Source organism: Tenebrio molitor, chromosome 4 (genome assembly GCF_963966145.1).
Source record: "Tenebrio molitor chromosome 4, icTenMoli1.1, whole genome shotgun sequence".
Lineage (NCBI taxonomy): Eukaryota > Metazoa > Arthropoda > Insecta > Coleoptera > Tenebrionidae > Tenebrio > Tenebrio molitor.
In genome coordinates, this window is record NC_091049.1 from 23,791,548 (window position 1) to 23,808,444 (window position 16,897).

The following is a 16,897-nucleotide window of genomic DNA, read 5'->3' on the forward strand; positions in this document are numbered from 1 at the left end:
AACGATCTTGTACTCTGATGAAATAAATGTTAATTGTTTAGGTTTTGAGGAGTATTTCTTACAAGCAGTTGATTGTTTACTGAAAACAAAATTTGCATTTTGTTTTATTTAAATAATAATAATTAAAACTTATCGGTGTGTTATTTTATACAGGGTGTTATTTTAATTTTTTTTTATTAAAACGTATTGGTGTGTTATTTTATATAATGTACAGTAAGGTGTTGAAATGCACCTTCAGACTGGTACTGTTGAGAAAAAAGAACCCCTGGACTCCTTTCGATGTAAAATGCACCCATAAACCGTGGATTAAATTCGATAAAATGCAAACAAAGAATTTGTGAAAAAAATCTTCGAACAGATCAATTTCTATTTTCACGTGATGTACAATGACTGATTCTGTTGGCAATGAAACAGTTGAAAAGTACTGGTGGTTTTTTGTCTCGTAATTGGCACTGGCCGGATTTTTTAACTTGAGATGACATTAAATAGATTTTTGGTTATGCCGGTTATGTTTATGCTATTCCAATCAGATTTCCTTTCATTCATTCGTTTTTAAGAATGGGGCTGCAGCGGGATTCATGTTGATAATAATTTAATGTCAACTTTGTCTTCAAGATAATTAGGTCTTTATAAAAAGGTTCAGAAAGGCCAACATACTCTGTAACATCATTTCCAATAGAACATAACCTTAAAATTGATATCTCGTAAAAGTACTTTTGAAGAATACGAATTCCCCAAAAGTACCTTTACGGATTCCAATGACATTAATGAAATCTTTACCTTTACGTAATTTGATGAAATAATTGAACTATATTTGCTATGTTTGCGTTTGCAAGCCATTTCATTGGTAAAACCTGAAACTTCAGAAGTTTTCAAAACGTAACTATCTGCAAGTGTATCTACAATAGTAATGTCCCAAACTAAAGGTTGACCTTTATTAATCCGTGGCCATCTGGGCGTTTTCCATCATCCCGAAACAGTCCGTTTGGTTCTAAAGTTGAATTAACATGAATAGAATTCAAAACCCGGTTGATAATAGAATTAATTTCAGTGTGTCTGGAAAATCTACCACTGCTTTTTGAACAACTTAGACCGTGGATGCCAATTTCGTCAACTTTCGTATTGCATTTGCAAATATGAGGTGTACAAAGATTACAACCCAATCTTAATCGAATACAAACTTGGAAAGAAGTGTTATCTAAAAGAGTACCAATATTAGGAGAAGGTATTGCATGTAACCAAGAGTTTCTGCATTGCAAAGCCTTATAACCAGCCAAGTCTCTAGGTGATTTAAAGATTAAATCATTGGCAATTATTCATTTGGTAATGATATTATCCCAATTCTTCTGAAATTGTGGGATTGTTGGTCTTTCGTTCTCAATTAATTATTAATTCATTATTACGAGTATAAGAAGTATTACTAGTTGTATAATTAACCCGGACAAGATGGTGTTTTAATGTGTTTGGATTAATTTATTTATTTTTAATTAAATTAATTCGACAAAAATATTAGTGCATAGAATCGGCTCTTCAAGTAATATTAAGATCGTGTTTTCTGTTTATCTTAAAAAAGAAATCTTCATTCCAGGCCTGATAAGTACATATTGTATAGCCGGCGTCATTGAATCAAACGATCAGTTTTCGCCGAAGTTGTAAAACTTTCCCGCGCGATTTTTTTGTTTCGCTGTGAGAACGCTTGAAATGGAGCCTTTCCCGCTGTTTACGCTATTCTGACCACTCCCGTTGATGTAGCATTGTTGATTTATTTTTGTACTACGCTTATTAACTAATTGTCTAATTGGAGATGACACGAACAAAATGAAAAGTACTTTAGGACTTCCACCGCACAGTTCCACACCCCATTTAAATAATTTAATAATTTATAAAATATTAAATTTTACATAAAATTATATTTTCGAAATTTGTTACGCAACCCCTAGATACAGATTGGTACTGTTGAGAAACAAAAACTCCTTGAAAGTATCGTTGGATGTATAGTGCGCCCATAAAAGGTGGATTAATTTCGAAAAATGCAAACAAACAATTATTGAAAAACAGTCTTCGGACAGATCAAATTCTATTTTCTAGAAGACATATTTTAATGAGAAAGTTGACCTTAAAATGTCATTAGGAAGCAATTGGCAACCCTCATTTTAAAGAATTTAAATAGCAAATGGGAGCCAATAGCTGTTACAAAAAACATGCATTCTCTTATAATTAACCATTGAAAGGATATTTTAAATTAGGGGTCACCCGATTTTCTTTCATATTTAATAATTTTAAGAATGGGGTTTCAGCGGAATTCCTGTTGATAATAATTTTATGTTAACTTTGTCTTCGTGAACGCGGCACTTCCAGAATTTTATTGAATATTTCCGTAAAATGATTAAAATATCCGGAACTGCAGCATCCTATGTATTTAATTACGGAATTAAGGGATTTTTCTTTGACCATGTACGAACTTGAAAAATTGCAAATCCGGAAGTGTACCGTTCGAGGATAAAGAAGAAAAAAGTATTGTCTGTCATCCACACGACAATGAAAAAAAAAAACAAAAAAAAAACGTCCCCTGCACCGAAGAGATGTTGTACATGCTAATTACAATATATGTATTAGGCTTTCTTTAAAAAGGCTCAGAAATACCAGCATTGTCTGTAACATCATTTCCAATAGAACTTAAACTTAAAAGTTATATCACGTAAAGGTACTTTTGAAGAACACGAATTCCCCAAAAGTACCTTTGCGGGAATTGAAGAATGATCTAGAATTCGGCTTTTTATTCGTTTCAAAGAATTTTGAGTATTTTTTAATCACCAATCAAGTAAAATCGGTTGTAAAAAATATTTCCCCAAATACTAGAAGGGCCACCCGATTCCGTTTCACATTTAACATTTTTTAGAATGGGGTTGCAGCGGGATTCCTATTGGTAATAATTTAATGTCAACTTTGTCTTCAAAATAATTAGGCATTTTTAAAATGGCTCAAAAAGGCCAGCATAGTCTGTAACATTATTTCCAGTAGAACATACCTATATAACCTCAAGAATTGTAAAATTGATACTTGGCTTCCGGCTTAATGTGAGTCACAAGCAAAAAAAATCAGTTGTTTGCAAACATTTTTTTAATATTTACTGGAGAATGAAATTCAGGTTTTAGGCAAAAATGATTGAGGAAAAATTGATTGTATCTTGCATTAACATAATGTGGCGGAATATTTAACAAACATGTTGTATATTTTAGCTGTAGTAATTTTTAAATAACCATAGGAGTATTTTTTATTGGGAGCCATTGCAAGGACGGCGATGTTGAACACCTGATCGGTGCTTGACCCTGATTTCGAGAGAATGAACTATTTATAGATTTAGAATCGAAATGTAATGTAGCCTTTGTTTAAAATGTGTGGTCTAATTAGGTGTTGTAAGGAGGAATAAGTCGGGCAAAATTTTTAGGAACGATCTTGTACTTTGATGAAATAAATGTTAATTTTTTAGGTTTTGAGCAGTACATATTTCTAACAAGCAGTTGATTGTTTACTGAAAATAAAATATGCATTTTGTTTTATTTAAATCATAATAATTAAAACGTATCGGTGTGTTATTTTATATAATGTACAGTAAGGTGTTGAAATGCACATTCAGACTGGTACTGTTGAGAAAAAAGAACCCCTGGACTCCTTTCGATGTAAAGTGCACCCATTAACCGTAGATTAAATTCCATAAATTGCAAACAAACAAATTGTGAAAAAAATCTTCGAACAGATCAATTTCTATTTTCACGTGATGAACAATGATTGAGTCTGTTGGCAATAAAACAATTGAAAACCACTGGTGGTTTATTGTCTCGTAATTGGCACTGACTGATTTTTTTAACTTGAGATGACATTAAAAAGATTTTTGGTTATGCCGGTTATGTTTATGCTATTCCAATCAGATTCCCTTTCATTCATTCGTTTTTAAGAATGGGGCTGCAGCGGGATTCATGTTGATAATAATTTAATGACAAATTTGTCTTCAAAATAATTAGGTCTTTTTAAAAAGGCTCAGAAAGGCCAGGATAGTCTGTAACATCATTTCCAATAGAATATAACCTTAAAATTGATATCACGTAAAGGTACATTTGAGGAACACGAATTCCCCAAAAGAACCTTTGCGGGAATTGAAGTATGATTCGGAATCCGGCTTGTTTATTCGTTTGTGATTGGGATAATTTCAAGGAATTTTGAGTATTTTTTAATCACCAATCAAGTAAAATCGGTTATAAAAATATTTCGCCAAATACTAGAGGGTTCACCCTATTCCGTTTCATATTTTTCATTTTTACGAATGGGGTTGCAGCGGGATTCCTATTGATAATAATTTAATGACAACTTTGTCTTCAAAATAATTAGGACTTTTTAAAAAGGTTCAGAAAGCCCAGCATCGTCTGTAACACAATTTCCAATTGAACATACACCTAAAACGCATATCACGTAAAGGTACTTTAGGGGAACACGAATTCCCCAAAAGTACCTTTGCGGGAATTGAAGAATGATTCGGAATCCGGCTTTTTTATTCGTTTGTGATTTGGATAATTTCAAGGAATTTTGAGTATTTTTTAATCACCAATCAAGTAAAATCGGTTATAAAAATATTTCACCAAATACTAGAGGGGTCACCCGATTCCGTTTCATATTTTACATTTTTACGAATGGGGTTGCAGCGGGATTCCTATTGATAATAATTTAATGACAACTTTGTCATCAAAATAATTAGGTCTTTCTAAAAAGGCTCAGAAAGGCCAGGATAGTCTGTAACATCATTTCCAATTGAACATACACCTAAAACGCATATCACGTAAAGGTACTTTTGAGGAACACGAATTCCCCAAAAGTACCTTTGCGGGAATTGAAGAATGATTCGGAATCAGACTTTTTTATTCGTTTATGATTGGGATAATTTCAAGGAACTTTGAGTATTTTTTAATCACCAATCAAGTAAAATCGGCTATAAAAATATTTCTCCAAATACTAGAGGAGTCACCCGATTCCGTTTCATATTTTACATTTTCACGAATGGGGTTGCAGCGGGATTCCTATCGATAATAATTTAATGACAAGTTTGCCTTCAAAATAATTAGGAATTTTTAAAAAGGTTCAGAAAGCCCAGCATAGTCTGTAACACAATTTCCAATAGAACCTAACCTTAAAATTGATATCACGTAAAGGTACTTTTGAGGAACACGAATTCCCCAAAAGTACCTTTGCGGGAATTGAAGAATTATTCGGAATCCGGCTTGTTTATTCGTTTGTGATTTGGATAATTTCAAGGAATTTTGAGTATTTTTTAATCACCAATCAAGTAAAATCGGTTATAAAAATATTTCACCAAATACTAGAGGGGTCACCCGATTCCGTTTCGTATTTTATATTTTCACGAATGGGGTTGCAGCGGGATTCCTATTGATAATAATTTAATGACAACTTTGTCTTCAAAATAATTAGGTCTTTTTAAAAAGGCTCTGAAAGGCCAGCATAGTCTGTAACATCATTTCCAATTGAACATACTCCTAAAACGCATATCACGTAAAGGTAATTTTGAGGAACACAAATTCCCCAAAAGTACCTTTGCGGGAATTGGAGAATGATTCGGAATCCGGCTTTTTTATTCGTTTATGATTGGGATAATTTCAAGGAACTTTGAATATTTTTTAATCACCAATCAAGTAAAATCGGTTATAAAAATATTTCGCCAAATACTAGAGGGGTCACCCGATTCCGTTTCATATTTTAGATTTTTAAGAATGGGGTTGCAGCGGGATTCCTATTGATAATAATTTAATGACAACTTTGTCTTCAAAATAATTAGGACTTTTTAAAAAGGTTCAGAAAGCCCAGCATAGTCTGTAACACAATTTCCAATTGAATATAACCTTAAAATTGATATCACGTAAAAGTACTTTTGAGGAACACGAATTCCCCAAAAGTACCTTTGCGGGAATTGAAGAATGATTCGGAATCCGGCTTTTTTATTCGTTTGTGATTTGGATAATTTTAAGGGATTTTGAGTATTTTTTAATCACCAATCAAGTAAAATCGGTTATAAAAATATTTCACCAAATACTAGAGGGGTCATCCAATTCCGTTTCATATTTTACATATTTACGAATGGGGTTGCAGTGGGATTCCTATTGATAATAATTTAATGACAACTTTGTCTTCAAAATAATTAGGTCTTTTTAAAATGGCTTAGAAAGGCTAGGATAATCTGTAACATCATTTCCAATTGAACATGTTCCTAAAACGGATATCACGTAAAGGTACTTTTGAGGAACACGAATTCCCCAAAACTACCTTTGCGGGAATTGGAGAATGATTCGGAAACCGGCTTTTTTTTATTTGTGTTTGGGATAGTTTCAAGGAATTTTGAGTATTTTTTAATAACCAATCAAGTAAAATCGGTTGTAAAAGATATTTTGCCAAAAACTAGAAGGGTCACCCGATTCCGTTTCATATTTTACATATTTACGAATGGGGTTGCAGCGGGATTCCTATTGATAATAATTTAATGACAACTTTGTCTTCAACATAATTAGGTCTTTTTAAAAAGGCTCAGAAGGACCAGGATAATCTGTAACATCATTTCCAATTGAACATACTCCTAAAACGCATATCACGTAAAGGTACTTTTGAGGAACACGAATTCCCCAAAAGTACCTTTGCGGGAATTGAAGAATGATCCGGAATCCGGCTTGTTTATTCGTTTATGTTTGGGATAATTTCAAGGAATTTTGAGTATTTTTTAATAACCAATCAAGTAAAATCGGTTGTAAAAGATATTTTGCCAAAAACTAGAGGGGTCATCCGATTCCGTTTCATATTTTACATATTTACGAATGGGGTTGCAGCGGGATTCCTATTGATAATCATTTAATGACAACTTTGTCTTCAAAAAAATTAGTTCTTTTTAAAAAGGCTCAGAAGGGCCAGGATAATCTGTAACATCATTTCCAATTGAACATACTCCTAAAACGCATATCACGTAAAGGTACTTTTGAGGAACACGAATTCCCCAAAAGTACCTTTGCGGGAATTGAAGAATGATCCGGAATCCGGCTTGTTTATTCGTTTATGTTTGGGATAATTTCAAGGAATTTTGAGTATTTTTTAATAACCAATCAAGTAAAATCGGTTGTAAAAGATATTTTGCCAAAAACTAGAAGGGTCACCCGATTCCGTTTCATATTTTACATATTTACGAATGGGGTTGCAGCGGGATTCCTATTGATAATAATTTAATGACAACTTTGTCTTCAAAAAAATTAGTTCTTTTTAAAAAGGCTCAGAAGGGCCAGGATAATCTGTAACATCATTTCCAATTGAACTTACTCCTAAAACGCATATCACGTAAAGGTACTTTTGAGGAACACGAATTCCCCAAAAGTACCTTTGCGGGAATTGAAGAATGATCCGGAATCCGGCTTGTTTATTCGTTTATGTTTGGGATAATTTCAAGGAATTTTGAGTATTTTTTAATAACCAATCAAGTAAAATCGGTTGTAAAAGATATTTTGCCAAAAACTAGAAGGGTCACCCGATTCCGTTTCATATTTTACATATTTACGAATGGGGTTGCAGCGGGATTCCTATTGATAATAATTTAATGACAATTTTGTCTTCAACATAATTAGGTCTTTTTAAAAAGGCTCAGAAGGACCAGGATAATCTGTAACATCATTTCCAATTGAACATACTCCTAAAACGCATATCACGTAAAGGTACTTTTGAGGAACACGAATTCCCCAAAAGTACCTTTGCGGGAATTGAAGAATGATTCGGAATCCGACTTTTTTATTCGTTTGTGAATGGGATAATTTTAAGGAATTTTGAGTATTTTTTAATCACCAATCAAGTAAAAGCGGTTATAAAAATATTTCCACAAATACTAGATGGGTCACCCGATTCCGTTTCATATTTTACATTTTTACGTGTGGGGTTGCAGCGGGATTCCTATTGGTAATAATTTAATGACAAATTTGTCTTCAAAATAATTAGGTCTTTTTAAAAAGGCTCTGAAAGGCCAGCATAGTCTGTAACATCATTTCCAATTGAACATACTCCTAAAACGCATATCACGTAAAGGTACTTTTGAGGAACACAAATTCCCCAAAAGTACCTTTGCGGGAATTGGAGAATGATTCGGAATCCGGCTTTTTTATTTATTTGTGTTTGGGATAATTTCAAGGAATTTTGAGTATTTTTTAATCACCAATCAAGTAAAATTGGTTATAAAAATATTTCGCCAAAAACTAGAGGGGTCATCCGATTCCGTTTCATATTTTACATATTTACGAATGGGGTTGCAGCGGGATTCCTATTGATAATAATTTAATGACAACTTTGTCTTCAACATAATTAGGTCTTTTTAAAAAGGCTCAGAAGGACCAGGATAATCTGTAACATCATTTCCAATTGAACATACTCCTAAAACGCATATTACGTAAAGGTACTTTTGAGGAAAACGAATTCCCCAAAAGTACCTTTGCGGGAATTGAAGAATGATTCGGAATCCGACTTTTTTATTCGTTTGTGAATGGGATAATTTTAAGGAATTTTGAGTATTTTTTAATCACCAATCAAGTAAAAGCGGTTATAAAAATAGTTCGCCAAATACTAGAGGGGTCACCCAATTCCGTTTCATATTTTACATTTTTACGAATGGGGTTGCAGCGGGATTCCTATTGATTATAATTTAATGACAACTTTGTCTTCAAAATAATTAGGTCTTTTTAAATAGGCTCAGAAAAGCTAGCATTGCCTGTAACATCATTTTAAATAGAACGTAACCTTAAAATTGATATCACGTAAAGGTACTTTTGAGGAACACGAATTCCCCAAAAGTACCTTTGCGGGAATTGAAGAATGATTCGGAATCCGACTTTTTTATTCGTTTGTGAATGGGATAATTTTAAGGAATTTTGAGTATTTTTTAATCACCAATCAAGTAAAAGCGGTTATAAAAATAGTTCGCCAAAAACTAGAGGGGTCATCCGATTCCGTTTCATATTTTACATATTTACGAATGGGGTTGCAGCGGGATTCCTATTGATAATCATTTAATGACAACTTTGTCTTCAACATAATTAGGTCTTTTTAAAAAATCTCAGAAGGACCAGGATAATCTGTAACATCATTTCCAATTGAACATACTCCTAAAACGCATATCACGTAAAGGTACTTTTGAGGAACACGAATTCCCCAAAAGTACCTTTGCGGGAATTGAAGAATGATCCGGAATCCGGCTTGTTTATTCGTTTATGTTTGGGATAATTTCAAGGAATTTTGAGTATTTTTTAATAACCAATCAAGTAAAATCGGTTGTAAAAGATATTTTGCCAAAAACTAGAAGGGTCACCCGATTCCGTTTCATATTTTACATATTTACGAATGGGGTTGCAGCGGGATTCCTATTGATAATAATTTAATGACAACTTTGTCTTCAACATAATTAGGTCTTTTTAAAAAGGCTCAGAAGGACCAGGATAATCTGTAACATCATTTCCAATTGAACATACTCCTAAAACGCATATTACGTAAAGGTACTTTTGAGGAAAACGAATTCCCCAAAAGTACCTTTGCGGGAATTGAAGAATGATTCGGAATCCGACTTTTTTATTCGTTTGTGAATGGGATAATTTTAAGGAATTTTGAGTATTTTTTAATCACCAATCAAGTAAAAGCGGTTATAAAAATATTTCCACAAATACTAGATGGGTCACCCGATTCCGTTTCATATTTTACATTTTTACGAGTGGGGTTGCAGCAGGATTCCTATTGGTAATAATTTAATGACAAATTTGTCTTCAAAATAATTAGGTCTTTTTAAAAAGGCTCTGAAAGGCCAGCATAGTCTGTAACATCATTTCCAATTGAACATACTCCTAAAACGCATATCACGTAAAGGTACTTTTGAGGAACACAAATTCCCCAAAAGTACCTTTGCGGGAATTGGAGAATGATTCGGAATCCGGCTTTTTTATTTATTTGTGTTTGGGATAATTTCAAGGAATTTTGAGTATTTTTTAATCACCAATCAAGTAAAATTGGTTATAAAAATATTTCGCCAAAAACTAGAGGGGTCATCCGATTCCGTTTCATATTTTACATATTTACGAATGGGGTTGCAGCGGGATTCCTATTGATAATCATTTAATGACAACTTTGTCTTCAACACAATTAGGTCTTTTTAAAAAGGCTCAGAAGGGCCAGGTTAATCTGTATCATCATTTCCAATTGAACATACTCCTAAAACGCATATCACGTAAAGGTACTTTTGAGGAACACGAATTCCCCAAAAGTACCTTTGCGGGAATTGAAGAATGATTCGGAATCCGACTTTTTTATTCGTTTGTGAATGGCATAATTTTAAGGAATTTTGAGTATTTTTTAATCACCAATCAAGTAAAAGCGGTTATAAAAATAGTTCGCCAAATACTAGAGGGGTCACCCAATTCCGTTTCATATTTTACATTTTTACGAATGGAGTTGCGTCGGGATTCCTATTGTTAATAATTTAATGACAAACTTGTCTTCAAAATAATTAGGTCTTTTTAAAAAGGTTCAGAAAAGCCAGCATTGTCTGTAACATCATTTTAAATAGAACGTAACTTTAAAATTGATATCACGTAAAGGTACTTTTGAGGAACACGAATTCCCTAAAAGTACCTTTGCGGGAATTCAAGAATGATTCGGAATCCGGCTTGTTTATTCGTTTGTGACTGGGATAATTTTAAGGGATTTTGAGTATTTTTTAATCACCAATCAAGTAAAATCGGTTATAAAAATATTTCACAAAATACTAGAGGGGTCATCCGATTCCGTTTCATATTTTACATATTTACGAATGGGGTTGCAGTGGGATTCCTATTGATAATAATTTAATGACAACTTTGTCTTCAAAATAATTAGGTCTTTTTAAAATGGCTTAGAAAGGCTAGGATAATCTGTAACATCATTTCCAATTGAACATGTTCCTAAAGCGGATATCACGTAAAGGTACTTTTGAGGAACACGAATTCCCCAAAAGTACCTTTGCGGGAATTGAAGAATGATTCGGAATCCGACTTTTTTATTCGTTTGTGAATGGGATAATTTTAAGGAATTTTGAGTATTTTTTAATCACCAATCAAGTAAAATCGGTTATAAAAATATTTCTCCAAATACTAGAGGGGTCACCCAATTCCGTTTCATATTTTACATTTTTACGAATGGAGTTGCGGCGGGATTCCTATTGTTAATAATTTAATGACAAACTTGCCTTCAAAATAATTAGGTCTTTTTAAATAGGCTCAGAAAAGCTAGCATTGCCTGTAACATCATTTTAAATAGAACGTAACCTTAAAATTGATATCACGTAAAGGTACTTTTGAGGAACACGAATTCCCTAAAAGTACCTTTGCGGGAATTCAAGAATGATTCGGAATCCGGCTTGTTTATTCGTTTGTGATTGGGATAATTTCAAGGAATTTTGATCATTTTTTAATCACCAATCAAGTAAAATCGGTTATATAAATATTTCGCCAAATACTAGAGAGGTCACCCGATTCCGTTTCATATTTTACATTTTTACGAATGGGGTTGCAACGGGATTCCTATTGATAATAATTTAATGACAAACTTGTCTTCAAAATAATTAGGTCTTTTTAAAAAGGTTCAGAAAAGCCAGCATTGTCTGTAACATCATTTTAAATAGAACGTAACTTTAAAATTGATATCACGTAAAGGTACTTTTGAGGAACACGAATTCCCTAAAAGTACCTTTGCGGGAATTCAAGAATGATTCGGAATCCGGCTTGTTTATTCGTTTGTGACTGGGATAATTTTAAGGGATTTTGAGTATTTTTTAATCACCAATCAAGTAAAATCGGTTATAAAAATATTTCACAAAATACTAGAGGGGTCATCCGATTCCGTTTCATATTTTACATATTTACGAATGGGGTTGCAGTGGGATTCCTATTGATAATAATTTAATGACAACTTTGTCTTCAAAATAATTAGGTCTTTTTAAAATGGCTTAGAAAGGCTAGGATAATCTGTAACATCATTTCCAATTGAACATGTTCCTAAAACGGATATCACGTAAAGGTACTTTTGAGGAACACGAATTCCCCAAAAGTACCTTTGCGGGAATTGGAGAATGATTCGGAATCCGGTTTTTTTTTATTTGTGTTTGGGATAGTTTCAAGGAATTTTGAGTATTTTTTAATCACCAATCAAGTAAAATCGGTTATAAAAATATTTCGCCAAAAACTAGAGGGGTCATCCGATTCCGTTTCATATTTTACATATTTACGAATGGGGTTGCAGCGGGATTCCTATTGATAATCATTTAATGACAACTTTGTCTTCAACATAATTAGGTCTTTTTAAAAAATCTCAGAAGGGCCAGGATAATCTGTATCATCATTTCCAATTGAACATGCTCCTAAAACGGATATCACGTAAAGGTACTTTTGAGGAACACGAATTCCCCAAAAGTACCTTTGCGGGAATTGAAGTATGATTCGGAATCCGACTTTTTTATTCGTTTGTGAATGGGATAATTTTAAGGAATTTTGAGTATTTTTTAATCACCAATCAAGTAAAATCGGTTATAAAAATATTTCTCCAAATACTAGAGGGGTCACCCAATTCCGTTTCATATTTTACATTTTTACGAAAGGAGTTGCGGCGGGATTCCTATTGTTAATAATTTAATGACAAACTTGTCTTCAAAATAATTAGGTCTTTTTAAATAGGCTCAGAAAAGCTAGCATTGCCTGTAACATCATTTTAAATAGAACGTAACCTTAAAATTGATATCACGTAAAGGTACTTTTGAGGAACACGAATTCCCTAAAAGTACCTTTGCGGGAATTCAAGAATGATTCGGAATCCGGCTTGTTTATTCGTTTGTGACTGGGATAATTTTAAGGGATTTTGAGTATTTTTTAATCACCAATCAAGTAAAATCGGTTATAAAAATATTTCACAAAATACTAGAGGGGTCATCCGATTCCGTTTCATATTTTACATATTTACGAATGGGGTTGCAGTGGGATTCCTATTGATAATAATTTAATAACAACTTTGTCTTCAAAATAATTAGGTCTTTTTAAAATGGCTTAGAAAGGCTAGGATAATCTGTAACATCATTTCCAATTGAACATGTTCCTAAAACGGATATCACGTAAAGGTACTTTTGAGGAACACGAATTCCCCAAAAGTACCTTTGCGGGAATTGAAGAATGATCCGGAATCCGGCTTGTTTATTCGTTTATGTTTGGGATAATTTCAAGGAATTTTGAGTATTTTTTAATAACCAATCAAGTAAAATCGGTTGTAAAAGATATTTTGCCAAAAACTAGAAGGGTCACCCGATTCCGTTTCATATTTTACATATTTACGAATGGGGTTGCAGCGGGATTCCTATTGATAATAATTTAATGACAACTTTGTCTTCAACATAATTAGGTCTTTTTAAAAAGGCTCAGAAGGACCAGGATAATCTGTAACATCATTTCCAATTGAACATACTCCTAAAACGCATATCACGTAAAGGTACTTTTGAGGAACACGAATTCCCCAAAAGTACCTTTGCGGGAATTGAAGAATGATTCGGAATCCGACTTTTTTATTCGTTTGTGAATGGGATAATTTTAAGGAATTTTGAGTATTTTTTAATCACCAATCAAGTAAAAGCGGTTATAAAAATATTTCCACAAATACTAGATGGGTCACCCGATTCCGTTTCATATTTTACATTTTTACGAGTGGGGTTGCAGCAGGATTCCTATTGGTAATAATTTAATGACAAATTTGTCTTCAAAATAATTAGGTCTTTTTAAAAAGGCTCTGAAAGACCAGCATAGTCTGTAACATCATTTCCAATTGAACATACTCCTAAAACGCATATCACGTAAAGGTACTTTTGAGGAACACAAATTCCCCAAAAGTACCTTTGCGGGAATTGGAGAATGATTCGGAATCCGGCTTTTTTATTTATTAGTGTTTGGGATAATTTCAAGGAATTTTGAGTATTTTTTAATCACCAATCAAGTAAAATTGGTTATAAAAATATTTCGCCAAAAACTAGAGGGGTCATCCGATTCCGTTTCATATTTTACATATTTACGAATGGGGTTGCAGCGGGATTATATTATAATTTAATGACAACTTTGTCTTCAAAATAATTAGGTCTTTTTAAATAGGCTCAGAAAAGCTAGCATTGCCTGTAACATCATTTTAAATAGAACGTAACCTTAAAATTGATATCACGTAAAGGTACTTTTGAGGAACACGAATTCCCCAAAAGTACCTTTGCGGGAATTGGAGAATGATTCGGAATCCGGCTTTTTTATTTATTTGTGTTTGGGATAGTTTCAAGGAATTTTGAGTATTTTTTAATCACCAATCAAGTAAAATCGGTTATAAAAATATTTCGCCAAAAACTAGAGGGGTCATCCGATTCCGTTTCATATTTTACATATTTACGAATGGGGTTGCAGCGGGATTCCTATTGATAATCATTTAATGACAACTTTGTCTTCAACATAATTAGGTCTTTTTAAAAAATCTCAGAAGGGCCAGGATAATCTGTATCATCATTTCCAATTGAACATGCTCCTAAAACGGATATCACGTAAAGGTACTTTTGAGGAACACGAATTCCCCAAAAGTACCTTTGCGGGAATTGAAGAATGATCCGGAATCCGGCTTGTTTATTCGTTTATGTTTGGGATAATTTCAAGGAATTTTGAGTATTTTTTAATAACCAATCAAGTATAATCGGTTGTAAAAGATATTTTGCCAAAAACTAGAAGGGTCACCCGATTCCGTTTCATATTTTACATATTTACGAATGGGGTTGCAGCGGGATTCCTATTGATAATAATTTAATGACAACTTTGTCTTCAAAAAAATTAGTTCTTTTTAAAAAGGCTCAGAAGGGCCAGGATAATCTGTAACATCATTTCCAATTGAACATACTCCTAAAACGCATATCACGTAAAGGTACTTTTGAGGAACACGAATTCCCCAAAAGTACCTTTGCGGGAATTGAAGAATGATCCGGAATCCGGCTTGTTTATTCGTTTATGTTTGGGATAATTTCAAGGAATTTTGAGTATTTTTTAATAACCAATCAAGTAAAATCGGTTGTAAAAGATATTTTGCCAAAAACTAGAAGGGTCACCCGATTCCGTTTCATATTTTACATATTTACGAATGGGGTTGCAGCGGGATTCCTATTGATAATAATTTAATGACAACTTTGTCTTCAACATAATTAGGTCTTTTTAAAAAGGCTCAGAAGGACCAGGATAATCTGTAACATCATTTCCAATTGAACATACTCCTAAAACGCATATCACGTAAAGGTACTTTTGAGGAACACGAATTCCCCAAAAGTACCTTTGCGGGAATTGGAGAATAATTCGGAATCCGGCTTTTTTATTTATTTGTGTTTGGGATAGTTTCAAGGAATTTTGAGTATTTTTTAATCACCAATCAACTAAAATCGGTTATAAAAATATTTCGCCAAAAACTAGAGGGGTCATCCGATTCCGTTTCATATTTTACATATTTACGAATGGGGTTGCAGCGGGATTCCTATTGATAATCATTTAATGACAACTTTGTCTTCAACATAATTAGGTCTTTTTAAAAAGGCTCAGAAGGGCCAGGTTAATCTGTATCATCATTTCCAATTGAACATACTCCTAAAACGCATATCACGTAAAGGTACTTTTGAGGAACACGAATTCCCCAAAAGTACCTTTGCGGGAATTGAAGAATGATCCGGAATCCGACTTTTTTATTCGTTTGTGAATGGGATAATTTTAAGGAATTTTGAGTATTTTTTAATCACCAATCAAGTAAAAGCGGTTATAAAAATAGTTCGCCAAATACTAGAGGGGTCACCCAATTCCGTTTCATATTTTACATTTTTACGAATGGGGTTGCAGCGGGATTCCTATTGTTAATAATTTAATGACAAACTTGTCTTCAAAATAATTAGGTCTTTTTAAATAGGCTCAGAAAAGCTAGCATTGCCTGTAACATCATTTTAAATAGAACGTAACCTTAAAATTGATATCACGTAAAGGTACTTTTGAGGAACACGAATTCCCTAAAAGTACCTTTGCGGGAATTGAAGGATGATTCGGAATCCGGCTTGTTTATTCGTTTGTGATTGGGATAATTTCAAGAAATTTTGAGCATTTTTTAATCACCAATCAAGTAAAATCGGTTATATAAATATTTCGCCAAATACTAGAGAGGTCACCCGATTCCGTTTCATATTTTACATTTTTACGAATGGGGTTGCAACGGGATTCCTATTGATAATAATTTAATGACAAACTTGTCTTCAAAATAATTAGGTCTTTTTAAAAAGGTTCAGAAAATCCAGCATTGTCTGTAACATCATTTTAAATAGAACGTAACTTTAAAATTGATATCACGTAAAGGTACTTTTGAGGAACACGAATTCCCTAAAAGTACCTTTGCGGGAATTCAAGAATGATTCGGAATCCGGCTTGTTTATTCGTTTGTGACTGGGATAATTTTAAGGGATTTTGAGTATTTTTTAATCACCAATCAAGTAAAATCGGTTAAAAAAATATTTCACCAAATACTAGAGGGGTCATCCGATTCCGTTTCATATTTTACATATTTACGAATGGGGTTGCAGTGGGATTCCTATTGATAATAATTTAATGACAACTTTGTCTTCAAAATAATTAGGTCTTTTTAAAATGGCTTAGAAAGGCTAGGATAATCTGTAACATCATTTCCAATTGAACATGTTCCTAAAACGGATATCACGTAAAGGTACTTTTGAGGAACACGAATTCCCCAAAAGTACCTTTGCGGGAATTGG